Source organism: Calidris pugnax, unplaced genomic scaffold (assembly GCF_001431845.1).
Source record: "Calidris pugnax isolate Ruff unplaced genomic scaffold, ASM143184v1 scaffold118, whole genome shotgun sequence".
Taxonomy (NCBI): Eukaryota; Metazoa; Chordata; class Aves; order Charadriiformes; family Scolopacidae; genus Calidris; species Calidris pugnax.
The window spans coordinates 1,433,761-1,439,589 of NW_015090855.1; positions in this window are offsets into that span (position 1 = coordinate 1,433,761).

Sequence of the window (5,829 nt, forward strand, 5' to 3'; positions counted from 1 at the left end):
GAGTCAGCATCAACAGGTTTTCTTGAAGCTGGTCTGCAGTGCAGTGTCAGACCCTCTGTTCGTAGGTACGAAGTGAAAGCAGTTCTCAAGGGTGAAATAATAGTGTTGATAATGAAAAGCATCTGCCTTAATGCTGATGAGAGAGACTGTGATGTGTGTTCTAAGTTTGCCGAAGCGCCTTGCAGAATGAATTTCAATAGACAGGCTGGAATCACATGGGAGATGTGTGACATTTGTAAGGAACTGAATGCTACCTCCAATGTCAATGTTAATTGAGCTGTGGTCATTCAAAACCTGCAAGCCAAAAGGATCCTCTGAGCTCTGTCTGCTCTGCGGCTTTGTCTTTCCCCTCGGATAAGAGGGAGAACAATTCTACAGAGAACTCGCAGATCTTCTTATCCTGTCAGCCTCAAAGAACAGAAAATAAATGGGTAGTGGTGGTCACGTTCAGTGATTTGTGGTGCTGCCTTTGCATCTGCCTGAGTAGGCAGCCTGTGTGTGTGTGCTGGGTAACCTTCTGCTCGAGCGGGGTTCTCCAGCACTATGCAATATTAAGGGGCTCGTTGTATTAGACCATCAGAGTTCTGCAGCCCTCAGCAAGATTTCTTTAGGTTGCTGCAATATGTAAGTGAACAGATGTTTCACTGGAGATGGAACTGGACAGAATTTACAGCAACAAGCCAGAAATTTTCTGAGAGGTAGCCAAAGAAAAATTGGCTCTTCTGAATGGAAAACTATCAGTGGATCTTCATGTTCACCATCTTGTACTTCCCACAACGTGTGACTTTTTGTTGTTGGACAGACGTTCCGTGTGAATAAGTGCCTAAGTGACTTCAACAAATACTGGTGGCATTCTTGTCCTTCAGTTCACTCAGAGTTGAGTAACTTCGACGTTGTAGGCATGGCTGTGGCTGTGGCACTGTTTGTTAGTGACGTGTTAGTGAGTGCTGATGTATTCTGCAGGCTTCATAAGGCATGTGAGTCTTTATGTAGAGCACTTAACCTTTCAGGGGAATGAACTTTTCAAGTGTAGTGCAGGCAAGTGGGTGCATCTCTGCTTCCCAGTACAGGGGAATGGGATCGGCACTGCCTTTGCTTAGGTGGAGACCTGGTTGCTACTTCTGACACCTCCCATTCTCCAGACTTGGGAGGCAACACGATGTTCCAGCTGTATTTATCGGTTAAGCTTAGTGGAAACTGATGCAAGCAATGTCGTAACAGTTTTCGCAAGATTGTTAAACTTCTCTGGGCCACCCTTCAGTGTATTCCTTGTTAAACACTCGGGCAAATACCGGCTTCTTTAGAAAGCTCAGACTGGAAACATCTGGTATCGATGGATCTTCTGAGGACTTGGATGCATCTAATTCAGTATTAGACAATTAACTCCTGATCCTCTTCTGAACCACTTCTTTTCAGAAGTAGCCAGTTCTCCCTTGCAATTGATAATGGTAGAAGATTATTCAGATTCAAGGGGGAAAAGATTACTTGCTCTGTTTTCAGTATGAACTGGGTAAAGGGACACCTGGTTTGAGATCTTTCAACACCACAGAACTCTAATCTGCTGTCCTTTTTCGGAGCCTACTGACTGAATTGTGGTTGTCAACTTCTACATAACGTTCTGTGGCTTTTGTAGCAGAAATACCTTAGTGTTGGTTTAAGGGAGGAAAAAAATAATCAACGGCACCATCAAGACCAGCAGTAGATGTTCCTGTTTTCTTGGGTGGTGAATGGGCTGTGGTACTACCAGCATTCCTAAAATGTTGGCAGCACACGCTGAAGCAAAGTTCTAACTTTCTGTTTCTTCATATAAGTATGTACTAAGATAAGAGTCATCCTCTTGGTGAGCCAGACATTTCATTCCAAAAGCCTTTGGTGAGGCCAGAGCATGTTCTTTCTCTCAGCTGACTTCTGCTTTCAGAAAACATGGTTCTCCTTCGGCTCCCGGTACCTTGCTTGAATGTGCTTCTGTCAGGCTGCCTTTCTTTGATTGTTGCATGGGCTTTTGTACTTGTGACCTTAATGTTGTCCAGAAGGGGTGAGCCAGAGTGAAGGTGTCAGAGCCCGTCCTTGCACTGTCACCAGCACGAGGTAACCACAAGGCATCGTGTGAGACCCAGGCTCAAAGCCGGTCACAGCCATCTGGTTGTCTGCAGTTCTTCACCTTTCTCTGAAGTTTGCTTGTTCTTCTACTGAAAAGGTTTATCCTTCAGTGAATTCCCCTCTATCAGCCCCAAGACTGCGTGCTTCAAGCTGTCAAAAATGCTGGTGAATCCCTTTGAAAATATTCTGACAGAATTTTGGAAGATGTTTACAGCACAGCACCATGTACCTGTGCTGGACTGGGTAGTGCCAGGGGCTGGGCTGGGGCAGTGCAGAGATGGAGGCAGCCAGCCCTTCCTGGGGGAGCAGATGGTCTCACCTGAGGAGGATCTGCCTGGGCCAGGTTGCCCCCAGCAGCCCGTCCACAGCCTGGGCACAGCCCATGGCAAACCTTGATTTTTTTTGTCTTAAAACAGCTTCATCCTTTCTTCACGGAAGCAATAGTATTTCTTAATCCCCATTACCTGTTTTGTGGATTCCATCAACAACAAAAAAAGCTGAGAAAACTGAGGGAAAAGCCTTGCTTGTTCTCTCAGCCCCCAGCAGAAGTATTACAAAGGCATTTTCTCCTGTTTTGACCACTTGCTTTTAAAATGCTGAGGGTGTTAACTCACAAAGAGATGCTCCAGGCATGACTTCTCTGTGAAAATTTAAATCTAGGTAGCTATCAGAAAGCAGGATAAATGCTTTATTTCCCCTTGGCTTTCTACCCTTACTTATTTAAATGAAGTCATTATTGCCTTTAATACAATTCAGAGGAAATTTGAGGTGTTCCTGGGGAATATGGTGTGTAACAGCAGGTGCCAGCTGGGACGTGAAAGGCTCCGTGGCTGCTGGTGGCAGCTGGTTGCAAAGTGACTACGGGCTTTAAAATGTTTCTCTCAAAGTAATAGTCTTCTAATTCGCACGAGGTCAAAGCTTGTGCTGGACTTACTGTATTGTATTCAGGATGAGAATAGAACAAAATACTCTAATAATAAAGTAATAAATCTTAATAGAAAGTAAAAGCTATTTTGTTACAAACGAGTAACACGTCAGAAAAACAGAACAAAGGGGTTTTGGCACAGCTAGTTCATGTGTTTAGCTTCCTAGTAAAAAGTTTTCATTTTTCTAAAGCTGTGAAGAGAAATTCATACTCTGTTTTTGTGCCTGATATAAGGGGTATTTTGGAGTAAGTATTTAGCAAAGAAAATATATTAATAACAAATATCAGATTTCTACATGAACATCTGAAAATACTGTAATTACAGTACTGCTTTCTTCATGAAAGAAAAATAAAGTTTCAAATACTTTACAAATTATTAGCTAGAAATAGGTCTCTGTCCTTGTTTAAGCTGCTGCATAAAGAAGTGTGGAAAAGTCTTTTGTAACATTTTTGAATAATTAATAATCATAGACATCCTGGAGGAGCCAATATCCTTCAAATGACAGGACAAACGTGTTGGATATTTGAGGTGGTTGTGCCAAGTCCCTCCAAGAGCTTTTGAATTACATATATATTGGCTTAAATTATGTTCAACTTCCTAATCTGGCTGCAGATACTTTTTGTCCCAATCGTGTAGATTTTACACTTATCCAGGAGTTCACAATTTTCTGGAAAAAAAGATAACATAGATAACATAAAACTGAATTTTAAATGTAATCTGGGGTGGGGGGGGGAAGTTAATTCTCTGTCTCCACCCAACTCTGCAGAAAACCTGCACAAATGTTGTTTCGGTTACAGACAACACTGCGCCTCGGAGTAATGGTGACACAACAGTCGAAATTTCATTTCCTTCTGAAATATAACTGTTGTTGGCTTGGAATAATTAAAGCATCTAACAGCACATATCGTTATGCAACAGACCACAAGAACATACGAGTAGGTGTTTAAGTGTGATACGGGATATATATCTATATACTTATATACTGGGGAATGTCTTTTAAATGCTATATTGTCCATTGATTTTAAGTGTATTATGTATTTTTTTTTTTATGGTATCTTTGGAATCCATATCAGTATTAAATGCAAAAATGGATATGGAGCTTTAGGTATATTGTCTTTTATTTCTAATTTGCTTTTGCTGAAATGTTGTAGTTGTGATTCTCCCGACGAAATACGGCGGCTTTTGCATCTGCTGTAGAGTTGAGTCCATGGATTTGGTCAGGGAACGGGCTGGACGCTGCCGGTTTTTGCTGAACGATGGCAGAAATTACTGACTTGCAATTTAATGATGCCATAGGGTTTAAATGCAACCTTGTAACTTAAAAGTGTATTTTTACCTATTAAGAAAGATAAAATATTTCTAAACCAAAAAGTTCTCACAGTATCTTTTTCTGACAGAGTGGATTGACCTGTTCTAGTTCAACTGGGGACGTTATTACCCTGTGACATCTTTGCTGGCTGCTTTGCTGGCGCAGATTTGTTATAAAAAGCAGTTGTATTGCTTTCGGAAATGATACAGGTTAGGAAAAGTGTTGTCTTTAGAATACTTAGTGATACTTCATTTTAAAAAAAAATCACGATGGTGTTTATTTAAATCTTGTAGGGTATTTTGATTGCTGCAGTGGCCCGGGAAGGGAAGGGAAGTTTGCGCGATGTCGGGAGCTCCCTGCACAGCTGCACCTGCTGCCCGAGGAGCTTCACTCCTCTTCCACGAGCCACGGTATCTGAAGCACCAGAGCAGTATTTAAGGGCTTGATCTGTGTGACAAATCTAAAATTAGTAGAAATTACAGACTCTAGTAGTGGCACGCTAGAATTTTTGCTTTCTTAATGCAAAATAACTGTTTTTTGACAGAGCTGATGTAGATGGATTCACTGCAGGCAGTAATTCCGAGTCCAGCAGAAACAACCACGGGGTGACGGAGAGCCCTGGTGAAGGTGGTGGCCGTTAATTATTGGCAATGGGGGGGGGGGGGGTCTTTGGGAAATGGGGAGATGGATGCAAAGGGGAAATCAAAGCTGTGTGTAGGAACTAAACAAACAGATTTAGCTTCCGTACCTTTTACACATACTCTTTAGATTAAAACTTAGAGCTTGAATTCAAGTGTACCCCAGCAACTGCCGCATGAAGCGAAGCCGAACACACAACCTGGGATTTTCTGGGCATGATCTGTTCAAGGGATTTTACACGTATGTAGCTGCTGGTTTTACTGGTGTGTCTGCTGAGGTTCAGCATGATTTTTTCCTTCCCACCCAAACGTTTTGAAATTGGGGATATTTTTTTTTAAATACCGGTCCCTAGCCGTGTTGGCTGACATCACCCAGGAACTCCTTCGAAAATAACTTCACACTGATGTTTAACCCAAACGCAAGTTTGCCTCCGGCCTCCTTTCCTTTCCTTAAGGGCGGACCAGGCTTCCCCAGGCAACTTCTCCTTTCCTTTCCTTTCAGATGTTTCTCTTTCACAGAAACGCGGCGGGAGAAGCACAAACTGGTATTTTATATCCCTGTCTTCGCTGCGTCTGATCAGCGAGGAAGCACAAAGCGGGGAGGGGGGGGAGCTCCCTGCCCGGGGCCACTCGGGCAGCCCCCCCGGGCCCGGGGGCTGCGGCCTGCCCGTCCCTGCCCGCTCCCGCCGGCCCCCGCCCGCGCCGCAGCCGCCTTGTACGTGGCCGCTCTCCCGCGGCGGCCTGCCCCCGGCCCGGCCTGCGGGCCCTCATGACGCCCCTCCGCCAGGGCCCTCGCATCGCCCCCGCCCGCTGAGCGAAAGGCGCCGCCAGGCCTCGCCGCGGGAGGGGGCCGGGT